Source organism: Dipteris shenzhenensis, chromosome 12 (genome assembly GCF_047967505.1).
Source record: "Dipteris shenzhenensis isolate YYH24624 ecotype China chromosome 12, Dip_SZ_1.0, whole genome shotgun sequence".
In the NCBI taxonomy this organism is placed as follows: Eukaryota; Viridiplantae; Streptophyta; class Polypodiopsida; order Gleicheniales; family Dipteridaceae; genus Dipteris; species Dipteris shenzhenensis.
The window spans coordinates 35,653,093-35,669,357 of NC_141607.1; the positions used below are offsets into that span (position 1 = coordinate 35,653,093).

Genomic DNA, 16,265 nt, shown 5'->3' on the forward strand with positions numbered 1-16,265 from the left:
TTAATAGAAGTCTTTTTCACTCAAAAAATAAAATAAAAAGTTCCCTAAATTATGTGCTTAAGTTTTCACTTGGGTAAGACCAAAACACAAAAGAATCAGCCTTAGGGCAAAGTGGTCGTCTTGGCGTTGAGCTGCTCCCCACCTGTGACTTCCATTGCTCTTTCCTTTTCCCTTTAAACAGATTCATAGCATTTTCCCGGTTCTTAGGAAGCTCTGTGGTCTGAGTTGGAGGAATAGCATGAGTTATACTATTCAGTTTTCGTTGCCACACCGTCTCCGTCTGCTCAGCCTGTGAACAGTTTGCTCATGGGATTTCGAACTTCTAGCCCCTTTTCTTCGCATTTGTTACTTTCCCCTATCTTTCTGTCCCTTTTCTCCTTTTGCCTCTACTTGGCTTAGGTCTCAGCTCCCTTTGGGAGTTGTAGAAGGCGCCTTATGGCACAAACTCTGTAGGCCCCTTGGCTTGGTGCTCAGCCCCCTTGATGGGCTGTTCTGCCACCCATACAAACAAGAAGGGTTGTAAGGTTCTACCTTCAGCTATGCTAGCTCCCTCCTCTGCATGGCTCATTTCCATGCAGCACAATAAATTGCCTTCAAACGTGCTAGCTAGGGCAAAAGATGAATAATATATCTTCCTAGGTTAATCTACTCATGTACAACTCCATTTCTCATACTGAAATCATAACCGAACATGAAGTCTGTGTCTGAAGAAAATCTGAAATGAAACCTCATGAACGAATCAGATTATGTAATTTGAGGAAGTAATTAAAACAATGCAATGAGTAGAATCCTCGGGAACGAAAGCCACGTATGCCTCAGAAGCTAAAGTCATGCAAGAATCACGAGTGAAAAGAAGTCGAAGTGGACATAATAAAACGAAGTTTTGGAAGCAAAATGTACTCATGATTCAAACTATGAATGACATAAACGTCCTATAGATTTAAAAATCAAAACATTTACCATCCTGTCCAATTTTCAGTCCACATTTTGGGCTTCTTAGGGGAATTTGGCTTGAAAGAATCACAGTAAAATCCGTTGCATGTGTTGATCTGCATTAAATTATACATAGTGTTAATCACTCTAAAGAAAACACCTTACCTAGTAAAGACTACATGTCTTTAAAAATTGATAGGGAACATCATTCACATTTCTATACTTAATCCATATCAACAAAGCTGAGTTTAAAAAAGAGACTTACTATTGGATCAGGAGCGTCTTTTTGTTGACACATCACCCAAGGCACTTTTGTGTCCAAACTTACAGCCATTTTTGCTGCCCAATGCATGTACCGCTTTCCAGCTGCTCCATATGGCTTATCAATATTACCATATTCATTCTCAATCTGTTTCACGAGAAAAGAAATTTGAACTTGTTAGATAGGACATAAAATATCAATAAAATTTTCTAATATACTATGATTTTAAGTGAGAGAATTCACAGACACCATATTTGGATGCATGGACACAAACATGAAGCTACTCATTTGTTTAAGAACTTTTCTTTTTCTCTATTAAAGATAAACCCTTGGTTGCGTTAACACACAGCAAAACCCAACTTGAGGGCTTTTTTTTATTCTTTGGATGCCACAGGTGTAGTGCTATAGTCTTGTCCTTAAGATTTTTCTCACTTCTTCACCTTGAGTTTTGACCCCATACAGAAGAACAGACGAGTTACTTCTCAGATTTTTGAGTCTTCCTCACTTTTACCATGGTCTTCTTGCCACGATTGGATCATCATTTGGGCTGGTCACAGAGATCCCTGCCCTCCTTGCTTTGCTACCAATTTTGATGATAATATTATGCTTCAATGCCCAATGTCTCTCTTTACAGCAGAGAATTGAGATAGCTGATCCATTAATTGGGAACTTGATGAGTACGTTATCAATTCCCGTGGTTGGTGTCACCACAATGTAAATATCCTAGGTCAAAGTACAGTTGACCATTTATTTGATCATAATTAAAGAGTTTTATATGTGTTAATTATGGTCAAAGAATTCTTTTAATGGTCAAAGGATTGACTACGGCCAAAGATACTTGGTTCTAGTCAAGTAAACCTGACTTCGGTCAGGGAGACTTGGTTTATTACCAAGAGGGTTAACTGCGGCATTCCGCACTACATTTGGGTTGTATGAATACTTAGTGATGCCTTTTGGGTTGACAAATGCTCCAGCCACATTCAATAGAATGATGGATCGCATTTTCTGAAAGTACAGGCATTTCACGGGTACTTTCTTTGATGATATCTTAGTCTTTTTAGACTGAAGAAGAGCACAGGGAACATCTTGCTATAGTGTTTCAAGAGCTGAGAAATCATCAACTCTACGCAAACAGCAAGAAAAGTGAATTCTTCTTGGAAGAAATCCATTATCTAGGGCATATAATATCCAAGAATGGGATACAAATGGATCTAGCAAAGATCCGTGCCATTCAGGGATGGCCAGAGCTGAAAACTGTGCATGAAGTTCGATGTTTCCTAGGCCTGTGTTCTTACTACAGAAGGTTTATCAGACATTTTACTGATATCGCAGCTCCATTACATGACCTTACTAAGAAAAATGCAGCCTTCACATGGGGAATATCACAGAAGAAAGCACTCAAGGAGAAGTTGACTACAGAGCCTATTCTTGTAGTCCCGGATCTTTATCAATCTTTTGATGTTGAATGCGATGCTTGTGGAGAATGTGTTGGGGCTGCATTGCATCAGAATGGTCATGTAGTAGCCTATGAAAGCAGGAGACTTCGGGATGCAGAAAGATATCTAGGAATCTATGAGAAAGAGTTATTGGCTGTAATTCATGCCATCCATACATGGAAGCACTATCTTTTGGGTGCAGATTTTACTGTTAAGACAGATCACCAAAGTCTGAGGTACTTTTTGACTCAGACCAAGCTTTTCGAGAAGCATATGAAATGGGCAAACATGCTGTCAATGTATCATTTTCAGATTGTCCATACCCCAGGAATTCGGAACAGAGTGGCAGATGCCTTGTCCCGAAGACCCCAGGTCAATAATGTGACTATTGCTTATCATCAGGACCTGAAAGGCATGAGGGAGCAATATGCTCGTGATGCAGATTTTGGTGAAATTTTACAGCAAATGCAAGAGGGGCAATCCACCAGTCACTATTCCCTCAAAGATGGGTATCTAATGAAAGATGATTGCCTATGCATCACCCAGGAGATGAGGAAAAAGATTTTGGAGGAATGCCATGCACCTCCCTATGCTGGACATAGAGGAATTACAGCAACAACTCTAGCACTAGAGAGGTATTTCTTTTGGCTAGGGATGCGGAAAGATATACATCAGTTTGTTACTGAATGCCTTACGTGTCAGAAAGTGAAGTATGATAGACGGAAGGCACCTGGCCTACTTATGCCTCTTCCCGTGCCTCAGGCACCATGGGAAAGTATTACAATGGATTTTATTTTTGATTTGCCAAGATCAAAGTCAGGGAATGATGGGATTGGGACTATCATTGATAGATTCAGCAAGCAAGCTCATTTCATTCCGGTTCGCAAAACCATAAAGGCAGATCATATGGCTAAGCTTTTCATGGTACATATTTTTAAGCATCATGGTATGCCTAAGTCCATTGTTAGTGATTGAGATCTAGAATGACTAGTCTATTCTGGAGAGCTTTATTTGATAACATGGGGACGAATTTGAATTTTTCTTCTTCTTTCCATCCCCAGGCAGATGGTCAAAGTGAAGTAGCAAATTCTACAGTTTTGGATATGCTGAAATGCTACGTGGGTGACCAAAGTTCAGACTGGGAAAAGTACCTACCGTTGGTAGAGTTTGCTTACAATAATACAGTACATAGCTCTACAGGAAAAGCCCCTTTTGAGGTCATATATGGGAAGGTGATTTTGCCACCTATATTGAGGACCAAAGATGAAATATTTGCAGCTGATCAGTTTGTGAGAGACCTCCAGACAGCTTACAGCCAAGTCCGGACAGCAATTGAAAGGTCTCAAGAGAAACATAAAAGAGCTGCAGATAAGCATAGGAGACAGTTAGATCTCAAGGAAGGGGATTGGGTACTCTTGAAGTTTGAAAAAGCTAGGCTCCGCAAGTTTAAAGGCAAACAGAAAGTGTATGCAAAGCTATCTCCCAGATACTATGGCCCTTTCAGGGTTACAAAAAGGATAAATGAGGTTGCATACAAATTAGCATTGGCAGAGCATTGGAGGATTCACAATGCATTCCATGTGAGTCTTCTAAAGAAATTCCAGGAACCAGAGCCTACAGTACCAGTATCAGCGGATCCACCAGAAGTGGATGAGCTGGAGGAGGTCCTTCAACCAGAGCAGATTGTGTATTATACTGTGCGCAAAGGCCCTCAGGGTAAGGAGTTTTACAGGTATCTTATAAAATTCAAGAACTATACGGCATTAGATGCCAAGTGGATGGACGAAGACATGTTATCCGATTATCCACAGCTTTTGGATGTTTACAAGGAAGCTTTTCAGTTGAGGTCAACTGAATAGAAGCCGAGGGAATGTCACCACAATGTAAATATCCTAAGTCAAAGTACAGTTGACCATTTATTTGATCATAATTAAAGAGTTTTATATGTGTTAATTATGGTCAAAGGATTGACTACGGCCAAAGATACTTGTAAACTTGACTTCGGTCGGGGAGACTTGGTTTATTACCAAGAGGGTTAACTGCGGTTAACCAGAGAACTACAGAGCTGACTACGGTCAGAGAGTGTTGACTTCGGTCAACAAGACTTGGCATACGCCAAGAGGGTTAACTCCGGTTAACCAAGATGTGCCAACTTCGGTTGGAGAGTTATGCCAACTTCGGTTGGAGAGACTTGGCTATAATTAAGGCGTCTCGACCCTTGGTCAAAGCTCCTTAATTATAATCAAGAGTTTTGACTCCGGTCAACCAAAGAGTAAATATATTTTTTTATATTTGTTTAGGTGTGCACATGTGTTCAGTGGGGACACCCACCATGACTAGAATTAGTCCACAGTGTGTTATTTGCATGCAAAGCGCTAACAATTAATGGGTGCCATGGTGGTGCGCTTTAATTAATTGTTGCAGGTACTAGGAAGAGTTATTTTTCCTAATCGCTACGGGAGCCGGACAAGCATCTTGGAGGCGGTTCGTGTGACCAAGTGCTTTGAAGACTCCAAAGTGGCCCTTAGTGGCATGTAATAGGACTTAGTCTAGATTTTAGACAAGTGGGTGGCATGTTGCCAATTTGAAATGAGCTTGAAGCTCTTGTAAAAAAGGGATTTTCACGTTTTGGAAAGGAGGAGGGTATCAGACAGCTCTACGCTAAACTTTTGTAACACTCTTCAAGTAATAAAACTCCTTTGGGGGGGTCCAGCCCGACATGTTGTCCTGGGCCCTAGTGTCTCTGTAGAGAGAGAGAGAGAGAGAGAGGGAGCGCAGAAAAGAAAGTGTACTTGCTGGTTATTACGAAGGAAGTTTCGTTCACAATAATTGCTCTCTCTCAGAAGAGCGAGATGGATTACAGTTGGACATATATGATCGTAACCATGTAGCATCTGATTTGGGTATGGGATCAGCCACAACCATCCACACTCCAAGAGGAGTTAGATGCACTTCAGGCACTGTTGGCATATGAGCGTGAGATAGGATCAGTGTCGGATTTGTAGAACCTTTGGGCATCTTGCTAGAAATTGCGCAAAGAAGAAGAAGAGGCCCAAGAAATCTTGTGGTATGTCCCCTCCGCATCCTTGACAGAGAGCATCTCCTACAAGTTTCTCTGTAGATGCACTAGGGCCCAGGATAAAACGTCGGGCTGGACCCCCCCCGAAGGTTTTTATTCATGAGAGAGAATCTGTTACAAAAGTTCAGCGTAGAGCTGTCTGGTAATCTCTTTTTTTCAAAACGTGAAAAATCCCCTTTATTACAAGAGCTTCAAGCTCATTTCAAATTGGCAACATGCCACTTGTCTAAAATCTAGACTAAGTCCTATTACATGCCACTAAGGGCCACTCTGGAGTCTTCAAAGCACTTGGTCACATGAACCGCCTCCTAGATGCTTGCCTGGCTCCCGTAGCGATTAGGAAAAATAATTCTTCCTAGTACCTGCAACAATTAATTAAAGCGCACCACCATGGCACCCATTAATTGTTAGCGCTTATTGTTAGCGCTTTGCATGCAAATAACACACTGTGGACTAATTCTAGTCACGGTGGGCGTCCCCACTGAACACATGTGCACACCTAGCAAATATAAAAATATATATTTATTCTCTGGTTGACCGGAGTCAACACTCTTGATTATAATTAAGGAGCTTTGACCAAGGGTCGAGGCGCCTTAATTATAGCCAAGTCTCTCCAACCGAAGTTGGCACATCTTGGTTAACCGGGGTTAACCCTCTTGGTGCATGCCAAGTCTTGTTGACCAAAGTCAACACTCTCTGACCGTAGTCAGCTCTGTGGTTCTCTGGTTAACCGCAGTTAACCCTCTTGGTAATAAACCAAGTCTCCTTGACCGAAGTCAGGTTTACTTGACTAGAGTCAAGTATCTTTGACCGTAGTCAATCCTTTGACCATTAAAATAACTCTGACCATAATTAACACATATAAAACTCTTTAATTATGATCAAATAAATGGTCAACTGTACTTTGACTTAGGATATTCACATTGTGGTGACATCCCCTCGGCTTCTATTCAGTTGACCTCAACTGAAAAGCTTCCTTGTAAACATCCAAAAGCTGTGGATGGTCGGATAACATGTCTTCGTCCATTCACTTGGCATCTAATGCCGTATAATTCTTGAATTTTACAAGATACCTGTAAAACTCCTTACCCTAAGGGCCTTTACGTACAGTATGGTACACAATTTGCTCTGGCTGAAGGACTTCCTCCAGCTCATCCACTTCTGGTGGATCCTCTGATACTGGTTCTGTAGGCTCTGGTCCCTGGAATTTCTTTAGAAGACTCACATGGAATGCATTGTGAATCCTCCAATGCTCTGGCAATGCTAATCTGTATGCAACCTCATTTATTCTTTCTGTAACCCTGAAAGGGCCATAGTATCTGGGAGATAATTTTGCATACACTTTCTGTTTGCCTTTAAACTTGCGGAGCCTATCTTTTTCAAACTTCAAAAGTACCCAATCCCCTTCCTTGAGATTTAACTGTCTTCTATGCTTATCTGCAGCTCTTTTATGTTTCTCTTGAGACCTTTCAATTGCTGTCCGGACTTGGCTGTAAGCTGTCTGGAGGTCTCTCACAAACTGATCAGCTGCAAATATTTCATCTTTGGTCCTCAATATAGGTGGCAAAATCACTTTCCCATATATGACCTCAAAAGGGGCTTTCCCTGTAGAGCTATGTACTGTATTATTGTAAGCAAACTCTACTAACGGTAGGTACTTTTCCCAATCTGAACTTTGGTCACCCACGTAGCATTTCAGCATATCCAAAACTGTAGAATTTGCTACTTCACTTTGACCATCTGTCTGGGGATGGAAAGAAGAAGAAAAATTCAGATTCGTCCCCATGTTATCAAATAAAGCTCTCCAGAATAGACTGTTCATTCTGGGATCTCGATCACTAACAATGGACTTAGGCATACCATGATGTTTAAAAATTTGTGCCATGAAAAACTTAGCAATATGATCTGCCTTTATGGTTTTGCGAACCGGAATGAAATGAGCTTGCTTGCTGAATCTATCAATGATAGTCCAAATCCCATCATTCCCTGTGACTTTGATCTTGGCAAATCAAAAATAAAGTCCATTGTAATACTTTCCCATGGTGCCTGAGGCACGGGAAGAGGCATAAGTAGGCCAGGTGCCTTTCGTCTATCATACTTCACTTTCTGACACGTAAGGCATTCAGTAACAAACTGATGTATATCTTTCCGTATCCCTCGCCAAAAGAAATACCTCTCTAGTGCTAGAGTTGTTGCTGTAATTCCTCTATGTCCAGCATAGGGAGGTGCATGGCATTCCTCCAAAATCTTTTTCCTCATCTCCTGGGTGATGCATAGGCAATCATCTTTCATTAGATACCCATCTTTGAGGGAATAGTGACTGGTGGATTGCCCCTCTTGCATTTGCTGTAAAATTTCACCAAAATCTGAATCACAAGCATATTGCTCCCTCATGCCTTCCAGGTCCTGGTGATAAGAAATAGTCATGTTATTGACCTGGGGTCTCCGGGATAAGGCATCTGCCACTCTGTTCCGAATTCCTGGGGTATGGACAATCTGAAAATGATACATTGACAGCATGTTTGCCCATTTCATATGCTTCTCGGAAAGCTTGGTCTGAGTCAAAAAGTATCTCAGACTTTGGTGATCTGTCTTAACAGTAAAATCTGCACCCAAAAGATAGTGCTGCCATGTATGGATGGCATGATATACAGCCAATAACTGTTTCTCATAGATTCCTAGATATCTTTCTGCATCCCGAAGTCTCCTGCTTTCATAGGCTACTACATGGCCATTCTGATGCAATGCAGCCCCAACACATTCTCCACAAATGTCGCAATCAACAACGAAAGATTGATAAAGATCTGGGACTACAAGAATAGGCTCTGTAGTCAACTTCTCCTTGAGTGTATTGAATGCTTTCTTCTGTGATATTCCCCATGTGAAGGCTGCATTTTTCTTAGTAAGGTCATGTAATGGAGCTGCGATATCAGCAAAGTGTCTGATAAACCTTCTGTAGTAAGAACACAGGCCTAGGAAACTTCGAACTTCATGCACAGTTTTCAGCTCTGGCCATTCCTGAATGGCACGGATCTTCGCTCGATCCATTTGTATCCCATTCTTGGATATTATATGCCCCAGATAGTGGATTTCTTCCAAGAAGAATTCACTTTTCTTGCTGTTTGCGTAGAGCTGATGATTTCTCAGCTCTTGAAACACTATAGCAAGATGTTCTCTGTGCTCTTCTTCTGTCTTAGAAAAGACTAAGATATCATCAAAGAAAGTACCCGTAAAATGCCTGTACTTTCGGAAGATGCGATCCATCATTCTATTGAATGTGGCTGGAGCATTTGTCAACCCAAAAGGCATTACTAAGTATTCATACAACCCGAATGTAGTGCGGAATGCTGTCTTGTGCACATCCTAGAGGCTGTATCCTCACTTGGTGATAGCCACTCTTTAAGTCTATCCTGTTGAAAACTGAAGCTCCATTTAACTGATCCAGCACATCATCAATGCGCGGAATAGGGAATCTATTCTTGATGGTCATTTTGTTCAGTGCGCGATAATCGACGCACATACGGAATGAACCATCTTTCCTCTGTACTAACAGTACAGGGGAACAAAAAGGAGACGAGCTGGGCTGAATAAACCCTTTGGACAGCAAATCCTGTACCTGAGCCATAATCTCCTCTCTCTGAGTCGCACTGACTCTATAAGGTGGTCTGTTTGGTGGCTCACTACCAGGCATTAACTCTATCTGATGATCTTCTGGTCTCTCTGGGGGTAACTCCCCTGGCAAAGTATCAGTAAAGCAATCTTTAAAGTTTATAAGAAACTGAAACTTATCTTTGTCTGCATCATTCATTTCAGCATGCATATCATTCTCTTTTTCTTTTACAAAAACCATATACGCAGAAATTGCAGACTTTATTGCTTTACCACATGTAACATCAGATACAATGGGGATAGTGTCCCCTTTATTCCTGGCAACTAAACGCTGATTTTTCCCCCTATGCACAAACTCCAGCACTCTTTCAGGAAGAGTCAACTTCAGTGCCTTGCGGTGAAACCAAGGCATTCCCAAGACTACATCATGATGTTTCAGTGGAGAAATGAAGAAGTCTTCCTGATCCTCATAACTCTGAACATGAAGACGGAGCTTCCCTATCAAGGGAGTACCTGGCACAGGATTCCCACATAACATCTGATCGGCATCCAAAGCCCTGCCCAACTCCTCCGTCTTTATTCCCAGCCTCAGGGCTAGATCCTCTGATATGAAATTATCAGTTGAAGGCTTTTCTGAGCACTGGGCAGCCACATGCCCCTCTTTGCCGCACCTAAAGCATTTCCCATCTCTACGGCTATTTGACAAAGGGTGAATAGAGATTTGCCCTTATAAGTCTTTGAAAACTGAGTACCCCTCGGCTTCTGAGGCTGAAACCCTTTCTTTTCAACCTTGGGGTACTCTTTCTTTTCTGATTTTGAAAAATCAGTTTTCTTTCTATCAGCACGTCCTGCATGCAAGGATAGCACTGTAGATGGATCTTGTAACGGCACAAGACTAGCTACTGAAGCTGAATGCATAAGGTCTTGAATGTTCTTTGCCCCCAAAGCATTCACTACTGCCTGAATTCTTGGAGTGAGACCTGCTCTGTACTTTCTCATTTGGGTGCCTTTGGAGATCTTTTTGAAAGGTGCAACCTGCAAATAAGCATCCCAAAACTTTTGGTTGTACACATCCACTGTATCTCCTGCATCCATATGCAAACTGTCCCAATCTTGAAGAACATGGTCTCTAAACTGTTTAGGCATAAACTGCTGGTAGAAGGCTTTCTTGAAGTCCTTCCACTTCCTTGGGGCTGACCCATCTGTGGTCTGTGCACTCCACCATGCACTAGCTGTTGCTGTCAAGTGCAAACTGACCATTCTTAACTTGGAGGATTCTGAAAATTTTTCTGTACCGAATGCAGCATCAAACTGACTGATGAACTGCAATGCTTTGTCTGTATGACCATACTGTCCATTGTAGGTCATAAAATTGATAGATTTTCCTCCCTCTTTAAATTCCTTGGTCTCTCTGGAAGACTTTCTCTTCCTAGACTTCTTGTGTTGCCTTCTTTTCCTGGATGGTTTATCTGATAAGGAAGAAGAAGACACAGAAGTCGAACTCGAGGTAGACGGTGATGGACTAGGAGATCGGTGATGATGCCTCGATCTCTTTCTGCTATGGGACCGTCCCCTATGAGATCTCTCTTTCTCAGGCTGTACACGAGAGTGTGCCTCTGGCATTGGCACGTCATATACTGTATTAGGCATAGCTTCTGCTTGAAACAAATGATGCTGAGCCCTTGGATCCCTTTTGAGATTTTCCATCTCTTGTATATGAGTGCATACCATCTGTTCAAATTCTTGTTGAGTTTGCGGCACACTTCTCTGTCTTGGATGTACATCCCTATCTTGTGAATCCCACTGGATAGGTGATTGATCCATATTCTGAGATCTGCAAATTTCTCACACCGTGTAGGTAACTGATGCACAACTACCTTTGCTTTTCCAACAGAAAAGTACCTCAACAAGAGGTGTTTTGCATTCACAACTTGTGCCAGTAACTGGGCTATCAATTCAAAGCATAAACCCAAAACTATGGGCCTCTTTTCTGGCTATTGCAAATGACACTCACAATGCATCTGTTTTCCCCTTTTTCACTGCTCAAAGGCATGCATTTCTTTACTTATGCAAATCTCTGATTTCTCTGCTTTTCTCTGCTTTTCTGCTGCTTTTCTAACAGTAGAAATCTGATAGGCAGGTGAAATCTGCTAGCAGGAGCAGTCTCTGCAACTCTCTTTTTTTTTTTTTTGGAAAGAACAGCAACCAGATGGAGGAACTGGCTAGTTACTTTAACTAGACTGACTGGTTCTGGTCTGGTTAGTCTACAACTATACTAACTGGACTAGTCACAGTCTGGTTACAGTGACCAAACTAGTCTGGTTAGGTGAAGTTAGCTAGACCTCTGACCAGGGTTAACTAACCAGAGTTAAACTTAACCACTAGTTAGCCACATCAGCCTGCCACGTGTCTTGCGACGTCATCTGCTGAGCTGGTTGCCACATGTACTGCCACGTCAGCACCTGCACGTGCACGCCACCTGGCTGCCACGTCACCTCGCACGTGTGGTTGCCACGTCAGCTGGACCTGCTGGCTGCCACGTCAACCTAAGGTTCAGACCTTGGCTGGCTGACTGGCGTCGCGCGCCGCGCCTGCGTCGTGGTTACGTCTGCAGCACCTAGTGCCCGTGCAAGGGATCGACGACGGAACAAGTTGACGAAAGGAAAACGTCTGCGATCTACGACGCCTTATCATCGATTAAATTCGTCACACGTAAGGCGTAAGTTGGTCTCTTCCACGCAGATTACCGAGGATCTCCCGTTCTCAGCGGCAAGTGCCAGATGCAGAATCATGGAGTCTTTCCCCTCGATAGTGCTCACAGAGCTATTCATTTGCAAATATGCCACATCGTCGTCTGTTCGCTTTGACTCTCCGTTAGAGGCGTCCTTACACCGTCATAGGCATGAGGCCCCAGGCCTAGTAGCCAGCACCCCTTGTGCCCACGCCATCACCAGCGTATCTTGCCTCGGGTCAGCGTACGCTTTGCCTTCCTTCACACTTGCGTATAATCCAGCTTCAACATACAATCCAAAACTGAACAATTTGCACTATCTCTGCCCGTTAGCCACTATTGCCTCCTCACTAGATCGTCACAGCCTAGGAAGGCCATGAACCTCTGCTCTGATACCAATAAAACCGACTCGCTCATAAAAGACAGCAATTACAGCTCATAAAAGACAGTAATTATACTTTCATAAGCTCTCCCTCACTCCCTCTCTCTGTAGATGCACTAGGGCCCAAGACAAAACGTCGGGCTGGACCCCCCCGAAAATTTTTATTCATGAGAGAGAATCTGTTACAAAAGTTCAGCGTAGAGCTGTCTGGTAACCTCTATTTTTCAAAACGTGAAAAATCTCCTTTATTACAAGAGCTTCAAGCTCATTTCAAATTGGCAACATGCCACTTGTCTAAAATCTAGACTAAGTCCTATTACATGCCACTAAGGGCCACTCTGGAGTCTTCAAAGCACTTGGTCACATGAACCGCCTCCTAGATGCTTTCCTGCTCCCGTAGCGCTTAGGAAAAATAATTCTTCCTAGTACCTGCAACAATTAATTAAAGCGCACCACCATGGCACCCATTAATTGTTAGCGCTTGGCATGCAAATAACACACTGTGGACTAATTCTAGTCACGGTGGGCGTCCCCACTGAACACATGTGCACACCTAGCAAATATAAAAATATATATTTATTCTCTGGTTGACCGGAGTCAACACTCTTGATTATAATTAAGGAGCTTTGACCAAGGGTCGAGGCGCCTTAATTATAGCCAAGTCTCTCCAACCGAAGTTGGCACATCTTGGTTAACCGGGGTTAACCCTCTTGGCGCATGCCAAGTCTTGTTGACCGAAGTCAACACTCTCTGACCGTAGTCAGCTCTGTGGTTCTCTGGTTAACCGTAGTTAACCCTCTTGGTAATAAACCAAGTCTCCTTGACCGAAGTCAGGTTTACTTGACTAGAGTCAAGTATCTTTGACCGTAGTCAATCCTTTTACCATTAAAATAACTCTTTGACCATAATTAACACATATAAAACTCTTTAATTATGATCACATAAATGGTCAACTGTACTTTGACTTAGGATATTTACATTGTGGTGACAGTAAGTCATAAAGTAGCTTCCTTAGCCATATGCATTTTGTAGTAGCTGCATTTGCTGCCTTATACTCTGCTTTACTAGAAGAAAGAGAGACCCTGGCCTGCTTCTTACTTAACCAAGATATGCATGCGGAACCCAAAGAGAAATAGTAGCCAGAAATGGATTTTCTATCATCAATGTCCCCTGACCAATCAGAATCTCTGAAGCCACATAGATCAAGATCACAAGCATTGGTATAATGCATCCCAAGAGTAATAGTGCCATGCACATATCTGAGAACACGCTTGGCGGCATTCCAATGAGTGATAGTGAGACAATGCATAAACTGACTCAATACTCCTGCAGCATAAGCAATATCAGGCCTTGTGGAACACAAATAGATAAGACTCCCCACCAATTGTCTGTACAAAGTGCCATCAAACTTTGTAGCCTTATCATACTTAGACAGTTTGAGACCCTTCTCAAGAGGTGTAGCTGCAGGCTTACTATTCTCCATGTGAAATCTCTGTAATATACTCCTGGCATACTTAGTTTGGGACATGAAAAAATACCATCTTGAGTTTGCCAAAACTCAATGCCCAAACAATAGTGCAGTAAACCCAAGTCTATCATATCAAATGACCGAGACAAAGCTGATTTTACTGATGCAATATTTCCCTCATCACTGCCAATAAGCATGATATCATCCACATAAAGAATAAGAATGATGATTTCTGATTTTTTTTGAAGCACATAGAGATTTGGCTCAGTATGAGTGCTAACAAAGCCCTGTGATAATAAGAACTGATGGATTTTATGGTACCAAGCCCGAGGTGCTTGTTTCGGCCCATATAAAGCTTTGCGAAGCTTGCATACCTTTTGTTCCTGTCCCTTAACCACAAAACCTTGGGGCTGCTGCACATAGACCTCTTCCTTTAGGTCTCCATTCAAGAAGGCCCTCTTCACATCCATCTGATAAACAGGCCAACCATAACTTGCAGCAAGAGAGATGACAGTCCGAAGCAAGAGAGATGACAGTCCAAATGGTTGTCATCTTGGCTATAGGAGCAAAAGTATCCTCATAGTCAATTCCTTCCTCCTGACTATACCCCTTGGCAACTAAACAGGCTTTATGTTTCTCAACTGTGCCATCCGAATGATATTTTGACTTAAAAATCCACTTGGTGCTAACTACATTCTTCCCAACAGGGAGATCAACCAATTCCCAAGTGGCATTCTTTTCAATGGACTGAATTTCAGATTTCATAGAATCTTCCCATAATGGGTGTCTCTGAGCATCCTCAAAACACTGAGGTTCAATTTCAGCTTCCATAACTGTGCTCATCAAGGCATAATTGACCTGATTTTGTGCTTGCCTTGTGCTAGACCTTGTTCTCCCCAACACAGGCTGATTTTGTGCATCCTGAATGGTAGCCCGAGCCCATCTAGGAAGGGGCTGACTAGCTGCAGCAGGCTGAGACTGATCTGCAAATTTTACCCTCCTCCTTTCATAGACAATAGGTTGATTTTCATTGACTGATTTCTGAACTGAAATTTCAGAAGTGCTACCTTCACCAATATGGGGAATTTCTCCAGATGTAGTGGAGGAAGAACTTGGTGTGTTAAACACATGTGATGGCATATCTTCTGACTCAAAATGAACAATATCCAAAGGTGTAGTGTCCTCAATGGGCATATGTAAATCATTAGGCATAAAGCGATCATTATCATTGAAAGCAACATCTTTGCTTATGATAATTTTCCGTGTTTCAGGATTGTAAAGCCTATAGCCCTTGCTTTCAGTACTATAACCCACAAATATGCATTTTATTCCCTTATCATCAAGCTTGAATCTGTGTTGATCTGGTACTAATGCATATGCCACTGATCCAAAAATTCTGAAGTGGCTAACCTTTGGCTTATATCCATAGAGAATGCCTCAAACGGAGTCCGATTCACCAATGCTTTAGTTGGACATCTATTTTGAATGTATGTGGCTGTAACTACAGCCTCACCCCAAAATACTTTAGGCATCTTTTTGTAGCTCAGCATGCATCTGGTCATCTCCATGAGAGTCCTATTCTTTCTTTCAACAACATTATTTTGAGCTGGTGTGTAAGGGCATGTCTTCTGATGATGAGTCCCATGATGAGCCAGATAATTCTTATAGGCATGAGACATGTATTCCCCTCCTCTATCTGTCCTAAGTGTTTTGATCTTGGCATTAGTTTGGTTCTCAACAAGTGCTTTGAACTCGTGAAACCAATGAAACACCTCAGATTTTTCTTTCATGAGGAAGATCCAAAGACACATAATACTTGGCACCACGATGTGACCGCACATTCACCTCACATACATCACTATGCACAAGCTGCAGTATATGTGAGGCTCTGACTGATCCATCCTTTTTGAAAGGCAAATGGTGCAACTTTCCCATAATACACCCTTCACAAAAAGAACTAGATGGTTGCTGCAATTTTGGCATCCCTTCAACCATTTGATTATTCTGCAAGTATGCCAATGCTCTATGATGTGCATGACCAAAACTAGCATGCCATAAATCACATGAAGATGCATTAGACGTAGCCAAGGCATGCTGCACATGGGGCTTAGCATCCAACTTATAAGGACCCTTATCATAAGTGCCGGTGGCAACCACTGCATATCCCTTTCTAGGATCTTTAATTTGGCATTGATCATCGTGAAACTCCACAAGCATGTGTTGATCATGAGCTATGGATGGAACTGAAATAAGATTCTTCCACAACTCTGAAACATACCAAACATCACGAATATACTTGACTTTGCCATTATCAAGCTTAATGGGAATATGTCCCACTCCTATAATGTCTTGAGAAGCATCATTG

At 42.2% G+C, this 16,265-nt stretch overlaps 1 pseudogene across 1 annotated transcript in view; it reads right to left on the reverse strand.

The window, feature by feature from the left end:
- Positions 1 to 16,265, reverse strand: part of LOC147896151 (beta-galactosidase 8-like) — a 105,997-nt pseudogene that overhangs the window by 41,521 nt on the left and 48,211 nt on the right. The window contains exons 6-7 of the transcript XR_015541857.1: positions 1,199 to 1,342; positions 961 to 1,049 (exon numbers count right to left, since the gene is read on the reverse strand). The product of XR_015541857.1 is annotated as a beta-galactosidase 8-like (transcript). The remainder of the gene's footprint in view (positions 1 to 960; positions 1,050 to 1,198; positions 1,343 to 16,265) is intronic.